This window comes from Cololabis saira, chromosome 20, assembly GCF_033807715.1.
Source record: "Cololabis saira isolate AMF1-May2022 chromosome 20, fColSai1.1, whole genome shotgun sequence".
NCBI lineage: Eukaryota > Metazoa > Chordata > Actinopteri > Beloniformes > Belonidae > Cololabis > Cololabis saira.
Genome location: NC_084606.1, coordinates 32315556 through 32330979, shown reverse-complemented (window position 1 = coordinate 32330979; position 15424 = coordinate 32315556).

Sequence of the window (15424 nt, the reverse complement as noted above, 5' to 3'; positions counted from 1 at the left end):
CAATTCCCATTGTTGTTTTCCTTTTTTTCTGTAATTATAATGCACAACATCAAAGTCAGAAACACCTTGGTACATTTAAGCATTAAGTGTTCCAATGCTTAATGCTTAAATGGTTGTATTTGTTATATTTGTAAACATGCCAATTATGTTGTGTCATTTTAAAATGTCAAATATTATTTTTTCAATAATTTTATGCAATATGAACTGTAAAAAAAAAACATTTCTGAAAATGCTGACTAAATACAAAATACAAAACTAACGCCAAGGCTGGTGCCAGCGGTCTGAAAATTGTCTTCAGTCATCCATACAATTGAATACTATGACTGTATATATATATATCATATTTTGAAAAATGTCTGTAATGGAGCTATTTATGTTTTACCCCAACTCTTGAGAAAATCCACCCATTCTCTTAAAGTGCCTTAAGACGAAATTTGTTGTGCTTAAGCCCTGTGTAAATAAAGATAAACTGAGTTGAATGGATCCGTCAGTTTCTTCTATTTAAATATCCCAATAATTTTCAACTTAAAAAAGTGAAAACAAAGGAAAGCAATCTGATATGATCCAACTAATTTTCACAAGATTTTGAATATTTAGGGCCCGAGCACTTACAGTGCGAAGGCCCTATTGTATCTGTAGGAATTTTCCTTTTCCTTTTTCTTCTTCCGACGAAATGAGGGCCTTTTTGCCCCCCTAAACGTGCCCCAAAAGTCACCAAATTTTGCACGCAAGCCAGGGCTGGCGAAAATTTTTTATATTTAATGGTTTGCATTAATGGGCGTGACCTAATGGCTCAGCAGCGCCCCCTAGAAAACTTTGTGCCTCAAACCCCACAATACGGTTTGACGTACATGCACGAAAATCGGTACACACCTGTATCATGTCGCAACTGAAAGAAAAGTCTCTTGGCCGAAAACCGAACCGGAAGTCGGCCATTTTTAATTAATTGTGTAATTTTGTCCCAATTTTTGCCATTTCTTTGGCCGCTTCTTTGCCCGGACCGTAACGTGCACCCAGGTGTGTTATACATCAAAATGTGCGTCTCGATCCTGCAACGACGCGCATTACTTTTCTCAGTCAAAAGCGTTACCGTGGCGACAATAGACGCCAAAAAGCGCGCCCCCCCTTCATCTGACTGGTCCATAATTGATAGTCCCTACTTTCTGCCATAATCTTTGAATGGTATGACATAGAGAGTCATGGGTGGTGTCATCAGACTCGGTTTTGAGTCCGTGAACATAATTGGTGCAAATTAGCCCCGCCCCTTCTTCTGATTGGTCGATATGTGATAGTTCCTATTTTCTGCAATAACTTTTGAATGGTTTGACATAAAGACTCGTGGGTGGTGTCATCGGACATGGTTTTGAGTCCTTGACCATAATTGGTGCAAATTAGCCCCGCCCCTTCATATTTGATAGTTCCCCAAAAGTCACCAAATTTTGCACGAAAGCCAGGCCTGGGGAAAAATTTGATATTTAATGGTTTGCATTAATGGGCGTGGCCTGCTGGCTCAACAGCGCCCCCTAGAAAACTTCGTGCCTCAAGCCCCACAATACGGTTCGACGTACATGCACGAAAATTGGTAAACACCTGTATCATGTCGCAACTTAAAGCCCCCCCCCTTCATCTGATTGGTCGATATCTGATAGTTCCTACTTTCTGCTATAACTTTTGAATGGTTTGACATAGAGAGTCGTGGGTGGTGTCATCCGCTAAATGTCCAGGTCTGAAGAATCTACATGCAAGTCATACAAGCTTCCACTGCAACATGCCTGAACGTGCACAAGGGTGCGAGGGCCTGTTCATCGCTGCTTGCAGCTTTAATTTTATCTGTTCTTGGCGTGGCCCTTAACATGCAGGTCACCAACAGATTTTTCCATCAGTCCAAAATTCTTTGACAACACCCTGTATTTAGTGAGATTTTTTCCATAATGGTTGCAGCAAGATACACATGCATGTATCCTAAAAAAATTAACATTAAAGTTTGGTATGTTAACGCAATGGTGGTAAACACCTAAGGTGTCAGGTGGTTACTGTTCAAAATGGCTGCATAACAGTCAATTAAATTTCAGAAGCCAATATTTATTATTGCGAATTATGTGTATTGAGCTTTATAGGCACGTTTGTAAAGGCATACATATGTACCGAATTTGAAATGAATTGATCAAAAGAGGACGCTTTAATCATTTAATTATGTTTTTGCTTATATCATGCATGTTTAAGATGATCTAATTCAATAACTTTTAAAGTGATTTCATTTTGATCAAAAATTTGGGATCAAAAACTCTTTCACTTATTTTTTGTTCTGGCCAGAGAAATGCTAATGGAATTGCAACAGCAGCAACTGAAGCTCGAGTATCACACACCGCCAAGGACTAAAAGAAATTCCATAGCATGTATTTGCATATTTTGTGAATCTGTGCAAAGCCTCTGTGCAGACTGGAAGAAGGGTGATGCCACAGTCCAGGTTTATTCACTATTGCAAATTGGCTTTCCTAATGATAAAATAATAATAATCATTCGCCTCAATTCAACTCAACTTTATTTGTGTAGCACTTTAAAAACAATACAGTTGACCAAAGTGCTGAACACAAACATGGATAACAATGATAAAATCCTTCACCCTCACCATACACAGAGTGAAGGATTTGGGGTATTCAACCATCAAAGACAAGTTTGTGTTTATACCTCCATAAAACTATCCCCTTATAACCCTGATAGATGAAGCTACATGTATGCAACAGTCAGTAGCTGAAAGTCACAGCAGATCAAATATTTTAGGTAAAATGTCAGAAAATATCTGCCTATTTTCACTTTTTGCCGATGTCTCCCCATGACAGATCAAAGAGAAAGGGCCAACAAAAGCACCAACACAGAAATTGCATTTCACTTGTCCCGCAACTTTATAAGACAACCAGCATGTGGCAGCAAAACAGCAAACCAGGGGTCCGTTTCACAAAGCAAGTTTAGTGAAAACTGTTAACCCTGAAATGAGGGAAACTCTGAGTTTTCCTTTTCACAAAGGGAGGTAACTCAAACCAGAGAAAGAGAGGTAACTCTAGCCTGTTTCACAAAGAGAGGCAACTTAAGCTCTGGGTCAGTTACCGTAGTAACAGACTCTCTGAACCTAACCTGGTCGGGACCAGGTTTATCTCAATGAACCTGGAGTTTCTCTGTGTCTCCGCCTTCTTTCAGAGCCACACGCACATTTGATTTCCTCATTCATTCAGTCAGTAGGAGAGTTTTGGCGAAGTTCTGCCGTCTGTCATTAAAAACAGAGTCAGTATATATATTAGAAGTCCATTGTCACGAACATGGCATGTCCTTTTGATGAAGACACAATTGATGAAGGTGCAGAATTAATGCGCAGAGAATTAAATATTCGTCGGGAGATGGTTATCAGACCGCGTAATACATGTACATTACAGTACATAGTCTCATTAAAGGCAAAGCAATATATGTTAATCCTTTATTTGTTATAATTTTGATGATTGAATTGTTTAATGATTTCATAATATATTATAATTTTTTGAGATTTTTTTATTTGGGGTTTTCATAAACTGTGAGCCATAATCATCAAAATTAACAAATAAAGGCTTGAAATATCTCACTTTGCATGTAGTGGGAAATAATATTTGTTTCACCTTAAATTGAATTTACTAGGAATTAAGTTTTCCAATATATTCAAATTTTCCGACCTCCACCTGTATATTATTACATGAATAAATAAGAGCATAATACAGGGGTCTCCAACTCCGGTCCTGGAGAGACCTATCCAGCATGTTTTAGGTGTCTCCCTGCATGAACACACCTGATTCTAATCAATGGTCGTCATTAACTTGTCATCAAGGTCTGGACAGTTCTGTTGTTGACACAGCTCCTTGTATCATGGTGTGCTGAAGCTGGGAAAGATCTAAAACATGCAGGATAGGTGCTCTCCAGGACCAGGGTTGGAGACCCCTGGCATAATATGTGTCTGTATTGGTTCAATACGGAACGCAACTTTTAATTCCCAATTACGGAACAATTCCGTATTTCAAGGGACGGGTGTCAAGCCTACATAAACCTGTCCAAGCCATCAAGGGGTTCCACAGGATTGCTGTAGAGATCTGTTAAATTAATTTTATATTATATTCTGTGCTGCGGTGTTACTCTTTTTTCGAAAAACATGTTCAAATTTGCCGTATGCGCGCATTAAAATCTCTAATTCCATTCGGGTGAAAAAGGCGTGAAGTATGTGGATCTTCAGATTTAAACTAATGTTTCCTCAAAGGGATTTTGTAAATTGAAATGTTAAATAAAGTTTAAAAAAAAAAAAAGTATGTGGATCTTTTGTTGTCGCCGATTGCCGTGGTGAATCGTTGTATCAGGGCTCCATTAATGCTGGCTTTTGATAGTTGTGGCGCACACGCTTAACTCCAGGTGAAACTACTTAGAGTTGAGTATATTAACTCAAATCCGCTGTTCTGGAACTGAAAACTCAGAGTTTCCGATCTCAGAGTAAATCAACTAAGAGTTCAGGATTAGACTCAGAGTTTGTTGAACCTGCTTTGTGAAACTGAGACCAGAGGGGTATTCCAGGAAGCGGGTTTAGTGAAAATCCTGAGTTTGTTAAGCCTGAGATGAGGGAAATCCGGAGTTTTCAGTTCCAGAAAGCGAGTTAACTCAAACTCTGAGTCAGTTACTATGGCAACTGAGCCTCTGAACCTAACCTGCTCGCTAGCAGGTTTACTTCAATAAAGCCTGAGTTTCTCTCCGTCTCCTGCCTCAGTGGAGACGGTTGGGGCAAGCGGCAGAGAGTAGGAAAAGCATATCTAACAAACGCAACGTATTTTATTCACTATGTCAGTGCAACAATATCACAGGGACATCCCAGTTTAACTTCAAACAGTTAAAGTCCAAATGCAAAAAGCAGAGGGAGGGAGCAGAAGACAGAAAGAGAGTAAAAAAAAAAAGTCAAATATTCCCCTTAAACAGATTTATAAGAGTGTAGGGTGATTTGATATCTTACCTTGATGAACTTGCATAATGAATCCATCAGTGGCTACAGCCTCGTTAATATCTTCTGCTGCTATTGGAACCATCACTTGCCTTCTTTCTTTTTTTTTTAAATTGCATGGTTGTCTGATTCATTTTCATTTTTGTAAGTTAGTAACACTGCGGAGCTGAAAACGAGATTGATAGCGACCGACCACCGGGGGGGAGGGGGTATAAGTGTTGGGAAAGATAATACCTAGTGAAATCCATCCATCATATTTTTCTGATATGCATTTGTAGTTATTTTATATGTATTAAGTAATAGAATAAATCAATACAAATAGACACAGAGTAATTCCATAAATGCATAAAAAAAAAAAAAAAAAAACATTTTCCCCTGAAGCCGAGGTGTGGCGGCTGCCCCTGATCTAAATGACAATAAAATGTCATTCAATACCATTCCACCACTGCTTTCATCTGTAATACTATAAGACAGTGTGCTTTCTCAATCCTGTTCCTCATGGGCCCCTGTCCTGCATGTTTTAGATGCTACCCTGCTTCAGCGCACCGTGATACAAGTAGGGGGGGTATTCCAGGAAGCACGTTCAACAAATTCCGAGTTTAAACCTGAACTCTGATTTGACTTAACCTGAGATAGGAAAGTCGGAGTTTTCGGTTCCAGAACAGCGGATTTGAGTTAGTTCAATCAACTCTGAGTTTGTTAAGCTCGAGTTAAAAAGCCATCATCAGTAGAGCCCTGAAACAAGGATTCACCATGGCAACCGGCGACAACAAAAGAGCGACATACTTTTTCTTTTTTCTTTTTCAACTTTATTTAACATTTCAATTTACAAAATCCCTTTGAGGAAACATTAGTTTGCATCTGAAGATCCACATACTTCACGCCACTGGAGTTAGAAATGTCAATACGTGCGTATGGCGAGTATGAGAGCATATTTCAGAAAAAAAACACGAAACACGAGGAGAGAAATGGCGTGGGGGAAAGTTGCTGCAGTCAATGTGTAAGTTTGAATGTAGTATTCATTTAACATTTAAGTGTTTCTCAATCCTGGTCCTCGTGGGCCCCTGTCCTGCATGTTTTAGATGTTTCCCTGCACCATCACACCTGATTCTAATTAAAGGTCCTCATTAGCGTGTCACCAAGGTCTGCACAACTCTGTTGATGACACAGGTACTTTTATCACGTTGCGCGGAAGCAGGGTAGCATCTAAAACATGTAGGACAGGGGCCCACGAGGAACAGGATTGAGAAAGCACACTGTCTTATAGTATTACAGATGAAAGCAGTGGTGGAATGGTATTGAATGAAATTTTATTGTCATTTAGATCACACCCGGCTTCAGGGGAAAACGTTTTTTTTTAATTTTTTTTTTATGCATTTATGGATTTACTCTGTGTCTATTTGTATTGATTTATTCTATTACTTAATACATAAAATAACTACAAATGCATATCAGAAAAGCATGATGGATTTCACTAGGTATTATCTTTCCCAACACTTATACCAGTGCATTTGGACTTTAACTGTTTGAAGTTAAACTAGGATGTCCCAGTGATATTGTTGCACTGACATAGTGAATAAAATACCTTGCGTTTGTTAGATATGCTTATCCTGCTCTCTCTGCTGCTTGCCCCATTGGCTGAATTGACGCCACTGAGGCAGGAGACAGAGAGAAACTCAGGCTTTTTTGGAGTAAACCTGCTAGGGAGCAGGTTAGGTTCAGAGGCTCAGTTGCCATAGTAACTGACTAAGATTTTGAGTTAACTCGCTTTCTGGAACTGAAAACTCTCGATTTCCCTCATCTCAGGCTTAACAAATTCAGGATTTTCACTAAACCCGCTGCCTGGAATACCCCTCAGAACTTAAGTTGGTGGACGAAAAACAAAAAAATGGGAAAAAAAAACCGGGATAAAAATATTTTTTAAAAAAAAGACCAATGTACATTTGTATTGAGTTTTACACATTGTGGATGTCCACGATCACCTCTCTCATAAGTATAACAATGTGAACAATATAAACTTATATTTAAAAAATTAAGCAACACAATCTGATTCCTTCGCTGCAGAAAATAAAGACAAGTTGTGCCAACGTGATTATATTGAGGTGCAAACGTGAGAAATAAAGAACTATGTCACTGTAACTCGAGTGTTGAATCCACAGGAGGAGAGACCAGTCTAACACTTTCCTGAGAAACACTTTCTGGAGTCCTGCAGCACCTGCAGCCGATTCGATATCAGACTCTGAAAGTCGCACTCTTTGTACATGAGTTGTAAAGCAGTTTCCCACTTACTGTATCAAAAGATACCTAAATGAATACCTAGTGGATTGATAAAGGGCACCTGACCAAGGGTCGGTATATAATGCTGAGATGGGAATGTGAATATTTTTGAACAAACAAGTACAAATGATAAACATCTAATCAAGTGTTTGTCATTTCTTCTCCATTACCTTTCCATCTTATAAAGTGTTACCGATGAGAAATTTAAATCTCTTTATACATTGATTTTTTTTTTGTTTTTATATGGGCTGCTCATTTTAGTATAATCTATGCAATACTAAACAAAAAAAAAACTGTAAATATTATTATTATTATTATTATTATTATTATTATTATTATTATTATTATTATTATTCATAATAATAATAATAATAATAATAAGTATAGACTTAGGGCATAGACTACCATAAAATTATTAAAAATTAACAAACTCAATTTAACTAATCCAAAAATGTACACCTAAAACTGTCACTCTTATCAATACAGTTATTAATGATAGTTTAATTAAAAATGGTCATTACATAGACTTAAATTTCAAAAACATAGACTCAGATATTTACTCACCCAAAGTCAAATTCAAAGGTTCTTTAAAAACTCCTCTCCTGTATCTTGAACACTTGTTATGACATCTCTTTGGTTGACTTTATTTATTTGCTTCATTATAAAGGGGCGTGACAAGTGTCCGGAATTTTTTAAAGTAGCTTCAGGCATGATTGAGGATCAAAGCTAAAACAGAACAAGAAAAACAAAAAAAGAGTCTGCCTGAACTCCTCCCATTTCAATTTGTTTCACATGTCATTCAATATTGCCATCCTGAGTAGGCTACTATTATTTATTTATTCCTGTCAGATGAAAAAAGAACAGATATGTGTTTTTACCTAATTTTCTTTCACCATATGTGACGTTTTTAGGTATAAGATGTCTTATAAATCCAATTTCTGTAGAAGTTGGAGTTTGTTTCACTTTGCTCAGCCTCAGTGACACAGAAAGGTATAAAAATTGCTGGAGACGTTGTTTTTTTGTTATGTTTGTTTGTTACTTTGTTAGTTGGGAACTTTGCATGTTCAATCTCTTCAGTCAAAACACATCTTATTGTGTTTTAGTTTGTAAATGGGGAGAACAAGTATTTGATACAATGCCGATTTTGCAGGTTTTCCCACTTGCAAAGCATGTAGAAGTCTGTAATTTTTATCATAGGTACTCTTCAACTGTGAGTGACAGAATCTAAAAAAAAATCCAGAAAATCACATTGTATGATTTTTAAGTAATTCATTTGCATTTTATTGCATGACATAAGTATTTGATCACCTGTCAACCAGTAAGACTTCCGGCTCTCACAGACCTGTTAGTTCTTCTTTAAGAAGCCCTCCTGTTCTCCACTCATTACCTGTATTAACTGCACCTGTTTGAACTCGTTACCTGTATAAAAGACACCTGTCCACACACTCAATCAAACAAACTCCAACCTCTCCACAATGGCCAAGACCAGAGAGCTGTGTAAGGACATCAGGGATACAATTGTAGACCTGCACAAGGCTGGGATGGGCTACAGGACAATAGGCAAGCAGCTTGGTGAGAAGGCAACAACTGTTATTAGAAAATGGAAGAAGTTCAAGATGACGGTCAATCTCCCTCGGTCTGGGGCTCCATGCAAAATGTCACCTCGTGGGGCATCAATGATCATGAGGAAGGTGAGGGATCAGCCCAGAACTACACGGCAGGACCTGGTCAATGACCTGAAGAGAGCTGGGACCACAGTCTCAAAGAAAACCATTAGTAACACACTACGCCGTCATGGATTAAAATCCTGCAGCGCACGCAAGGTCCCCCTGCTCAAGCCAGTGCGTGTCAAGGCCCGTCTGAAGTTTGCCAATGACCATCTGGATGATCCAGAGGAGGAATGGGAGAAGGTCATGTGGTCTGATGAGACTAAAATAGAGCTTTTTGGTTTAAACTCCATTCGCCGTGTTTGGAGGAAGAAGAAGGATGAGTACAACCCCAAGAACACCATCCCAACCGTGAAGCATGGAGGTGGAAACATCATTCTTTGGGGATGCTTTTCTGCAAAGGGGACAGGACGACTGCACCGTATTGAGGGGAGGATGGATGGGGCCATGTATCGCGAGATCTTGGCCAACAACCTCCTTCCCTCAGTAAGAGCATTGAAGATGGGTCGTGGCTGGGTCTTCCAGCATGACAACGACCCGAAACACACAGCCAGGGCAACTAAGGAGTGGCTCCGTAAGAAGCATTTCAAGGTCCTGGAGTGGCCTAGCCAGTCTCCAGACCTGAACCCAATAGAAAATCTTTGGAGGGAGCTGAAAGTCCGTATTGCCCAGCGACAGCCCCGAAACCTGAAGGATCTGGAGAAGATCTGTATGGAGGAGTGGGCCAAAAATCCCTGCTGCAGTGTGTGCAAACCTGGTCAAGAACTACAGGAAACGTCTGATCTCTGTAATTGCAAACAAAGGTTTCTGTACCAAATATTAAATTCTGTTTTTCTGATGTATCAAATACTTATGTCATGCAATAAAATGCACATTAATTACTTAAAAATCATACAATGTGATTTTCTGGATTTTTTTCCAACTCACAGTTGAAGAGTACCTATGATAAAAATTCTTCTACATGCTTTTCAAGTGGGAAAACCTGCAAAATCGGCAGTGTATCAAATACTTGTTCTCCCCACTGCATATTCCAGCTGGATTGATACACCAGTAGATTACAACAGTAAACATTCAACAGTGTCCTGTACTTGAATTACTGGCACGATTGGCGTTTACACTAACCTCTCAAGGAGAAGGATTAGTGTAAAATACACAAACATAACATCTTCAAGAAAAGAATGAAATTTGTCGTCTTGTTCAGCTGAAAAGTCTTGACTTTAATAATCAGACAGACAAAAACAAATGCTTAGTATATTGTATCAAATGTATGAAAATTAACATCACATTTTATTTCGAATATCTTAAAGTCAAAAAGAAGGACTAGATGTAAAAAAGAAAAGACAATTATTGTAAATAGAAGATCCCATTACATCAAAAACAGAACGTGAGCAAAAAAAAACACAAACAGCATCATACACGATGTGATTAAAGACTCCACTTTTGTAGCAAAAAATACAAAAATACAATATATTTAAAGAAAATATATGAAAAAACTATGTATTCCAACTGTGAAGTTAGACAAAATAAAAGACTTTAAACTAAGAGGTTCAATTCATTTATTTTTTTAATTCACATATGCATTATATTTGTTAACAGGAAAGCATTTTACAATAATACAATGCAGTTGTACAGATAAATACAATAAAATACAGACAACTGGCCTAACCACCATAAATACACAAGCAGTAAATCATTCTGAACTAATTAACTAGAATCTATGAGCAATGTCACAAAATCTCTTCTTTAAGGTTACAAAACATCCAAGGGTGGAGCATGTTATATCTTCTTTTCTTAGGCAGAAGAGAAAAGCATTGCATATCTAGGGTGTGTAGTTCCTCACTGATCATGCGTCAAATTTTCTCAGATGCTTGAAAATCCAAGAAACTGAAAGAGAAATAGATCTCATTACAATACAATACAATATAAATACAATACAGGTTTAAATATATAAACTGTCAGTCCAGACTTAAAACTGTAGTTATATTAGTTTTAACACACTGTACACAAGTCAGACTAGCATAAATAGTAAGGGTGATAATACAGTATATAAATGACAATAGTTAAACTGAAATTTGCTTTAATTTTTACTTCTTTCCAGGGAGTTTGTTCACAAATATTTTCCTATTTTGTACTGTCATGTTAACTTAATTCGTCATTTTACATCCACTCTTATACTTCAAGCCTGCAACACACACAAAAAAAAGATGGAATTTCAAACAAGTTGCGATGGTGGTTGTTATAATGGTTTCTGGTAAGAAAATGCAAGAGAACGTCCAGTTTGTCACCAAATACGGGCGAGATTTGTTAAAACATTTCAAAACAATGTTCGCTTAGAGAAAGATTGGAAACAACTTGAACCTTTTCCCCCTCTGAAGTGCATAGTATAGTTATTATTTAAGGAATTTGGAAGAATTTTATTGCATGAATGAACAGCTCAGCCATGAGAAAAGAAAAGAAAAGCTGTTATCACTATTCTTGCAAAAGACTCAAAACAATTGTTTTTACACTTTCTTAATTTTGAAGTAACCTGATTATGTGCAGTCAAAAATGAAAAATAAAATTCAGTTCAGCAATACGTTTACTGTTTAGTCAGAATGTATATTTTAATGGATAAAGCATAGGGATGCAAGAAAAAAAATTAAGAAAATCCAAGACATTGAGTGAGAGTGCACCCCTAAAGAGTTCTACAATATCAACACCTCAGTTTAAGGTGTTTGGCACAGTCGGGTGTAAAGGAAAGGAAGGATTAGAGGTCACCGTCCTCACATATGACTCTAAACAATTTTACCTGCAGGGGTTGTCTGATAAATGCATTCAGGCAAGTGTTGACTTTCTAGTAACCCCTAAGACTATACAGCATGTGTACAGTTTCACAACTAACAATGCATTTAACTTATTTATTTTTAAAACCAATTAGAGATTGTGCATAAGATGTCAGCACAACAAGTATTGCACAACAAGGCGGGTTCCCCCCCACATACACTCTCATACACACACACACACACACACACACACACACACACACACACACACACACACACACACACACACACACACACACACACACACACACACACACACACACGCTCTTTTTCTCTGCTCTCTCCTTCTACTGTAAGTAAATTTTATTGTATCAAATGCATTTGTTTTTAAAACTTCATCCTGAAACTTTTTAAACCTCTAAACAAATATATCTAAAATTGGTTGTAGTACCTAAAGTTTATGAGTCCTAAAATGTAAAAATCACACTCACCCTTCCAGTATCAGTGCGTTCTTGCGTGAATCTTGAGTTTTCCAGATAAGAATAAACAAAACTAAAGCAACAAGAAAAAAAGTGATGATATCCTGAAACCAGTTCTTCCTGCTTAACAACACCTCTGGTTGCACCTCATAGCATGACGCTGATTATGTAAACTAAGAAGCAGTAACAGGTACATGAGTGTCAGTAATAATGTTAATAATATATAATTAATATATAATATAATAAAGTAATAGTTTGAATAAGTCAAATAAAAGTAGTGCCTCTCAGGCAAATTGGTGGCCTTTGTTTGGACACATATAAGTGTGTGTGGTTGTTTGTTTGTATGTGAGCCTGCAGTGGACCTGCAACCTCTCAAACTGCTGGCTTTGGCCCAAAGAGTGCTGAGATGAGACCCCAGCAGATTCTTGTGACCATAAATTGGAATTTAGGTGGAGAGGCTTTTGTATACGGATTTGCACAGCAGCCAATTCACAGCAAAAGTCAGATTAAACAATACTAGTTTAGTACTCTCCAATTAAGGGCTTTATTAAAAAAAATTTCTAAATATTTTTATCCCAGATTTTTTCCCCCATTTTTCATCACCCAGTGCTCTACCTAAGTGACAGTCCTGGGCATTGGGCACTGGACTTTCTGAGCAGTATAGATTGCTGTATTACTGTTTGAAAATATTACAAATTTTGGCAATGAGACAAGAAGATTGGGCTTGACAGGCTTGTTAAGCAAGAAACTTGCTGGCCTTATCACCTGAGTCATACAGATTAGATCGAGCCTTCGTGAGTAAATATGTGGCTCTGTCAGTGGAGAGGAGATTATATTTTGGCAGTAGCTGCAGTCTGTCTTTAAATAACACTGGAGAAGGAGAGGATTGGCTGTCAATCTCTGCAATGGGTCGTGAAATATCAGTAAATTTGGATTATCTTTTTTTTTTAGCCTTGGCAGAGTATTCAATTATTTGGCCACGAAGATAGGCTTTTAGGGTCTCCCACAATGTTGAGTGAGAAATATCTGAAGAAACATTAGTGTTGTGAATTGCGCAAGTCGTATATGCTACGCACCGCCGACAGTACAGTCAGTTCGAATCATTGACCATAAACTCTTTCATCCATTCGTTCATTCAATCATTCGTTCAAATCTGTCATTATCCGTCATCTGTATTTCAAACTTCAATACAGTAATGTGTGGAACAATCAAATGTCTGTGTGTTCTCTGACCAGAACCCTGTAGTAGTCAATATTCACATTTACACCAGTTTCTCAGGAGTCGACTCCCCAACAATTACTTTCTAGGAAAAAACACATTTGAGTGGAAACATGATTTACAAAATGTTCGTCAGCTATACTGTAAGGAGGGGGTTAGTTTCCACCTGCGAGAGGGCCTAAAGCAGTTTGGCAACATTGCATGAAAAGAGATTGCCCCATGATACGAACAAAACAAACATGTCGTAGCAGCCGCCTGAGAAATCAGCTCAGAAGCTACAGAACCACAGTTCACTCCGTACAGACAGCGGGCTGAGCAGGACTGTTAATGCTGGAAATTACTTGCTGTTTGAGTCTGTGTTTATGCTGCCATATGCAATAATGTCCGCTCGCACAGACATCCAGCTGCGTTGTAAACGGACCTCGCGCGCACCACGCCAGGAGAGCGGCTCGTACTGTAATACAAAATTACTATTCCACCTATTACAGACGTTGTTAAAGAACATGATCGTCAGCCTTTTTGTGTTGTAACATTTATGCTCTGTAAGTGATCCTCGCTCGTATCCTGGACCTTGTGTGCAGTCAACCGTGTGCTGGGAAGACTTGCAGACACGGACACGGATACACTCATACACACGCCCACCCGTGCACAATCAGTGTTCAGTGCTTTGAATACTTCAGCTTCAATTTCAAAATGTTATATTAGTTCAATGAAGTTCATATTATCTATATTTATTATAGCTTGTTTGGTTTCTTCTGTTATCGGATACAGTTTGTCATGACATAAGTGAAAAATGCCTGATGTTTCATGGCAATATGTGTGTGTGGTGACAGAATAAATTAGACAAGCTAAAAGGATATTGAAAAAGAAGGGATATTGAAAAGCCTATTTGAGTTATTTATTTCTTAGTTATTTCACAATAATTATTGTGAAATTATTATTTCACTAGTTATTTTACAGTCATAATTCAGGCAACAGCTCAAAAAACTTTTTTTCTTTTTTTTAATTTTATTTATTAACATACAGTGCAAACAAGACAAAAGACGACATCAAAAAACATTTTTAATAACACTAATCCACATCAATATTGGATCGAATCGAATCAAATGGTGATTATCAATTCTGAATCTTAAGAATCGGGAATCGAATCGATTCTTGACATTTGAATAGATACCCAGCCCTAGGAGGCAGTGAGGTACTATGCAAAATGAAGTTGCTTACTGACTTTTCAGTATTAGAAACAAAGCAGTGCACTGTCCTGATTTATATAAAACATGTTTTTAATGTTCATGCACTTTAATTAGTCCAGCTGTACAGTGTTTACATTTACAAGCCTAGCAGGCAGTGAGGCACTATACAAATGCACTTTCTTTGTACATTGGATGAAGTTAAAATTAATTTTCACACCTTTAACAATTATATATTTAAAATATATTTACACAATGATGTATGTTTAGGAATTGTAAATATGTTTGTTTATTTAGGATAGTTGATTTCAGTGGTTCTCAAATGGGGGTACGCGTACCCCTGGCGGCACGTGAAGGTACTCCAGGGGGTACGTGATTTTTTTAAATATACATATATTTAAAAAGTAGCATCCATGCAAAAATCCTTTAAAAATAAATATTTCATAAATAATTGAGGAAAATATAAGTCTAAATTCATAAAATTAATTTTATCTTCAGGAGTAGGCTATTCAACTTATTATCCTAAAACCACAGAGTCTCCCCCACATCAGGATGGTTCCACCTAACCTGTCAATCACCTGGCTTCACCTGTCAATCACTTGGACCAACGATGGAGTCGTGGTTGAAGCATAGCAGCAATATTTTTATGTTTAATAAATCAGTTACTGATGGCACAGTGCTCTGTTTTAGGTCTTTTTTTTTACAACCAAAAGTGCTTTGCGCTGGTTAGGGGTACTTGGCTGAAAAAAATATTTCACAGGGGGTACATCACTGAAAAAAGGTTGAGGACCACTGGCTTATTTAACGTCATGTAACTGACTGATGTATTCACAGT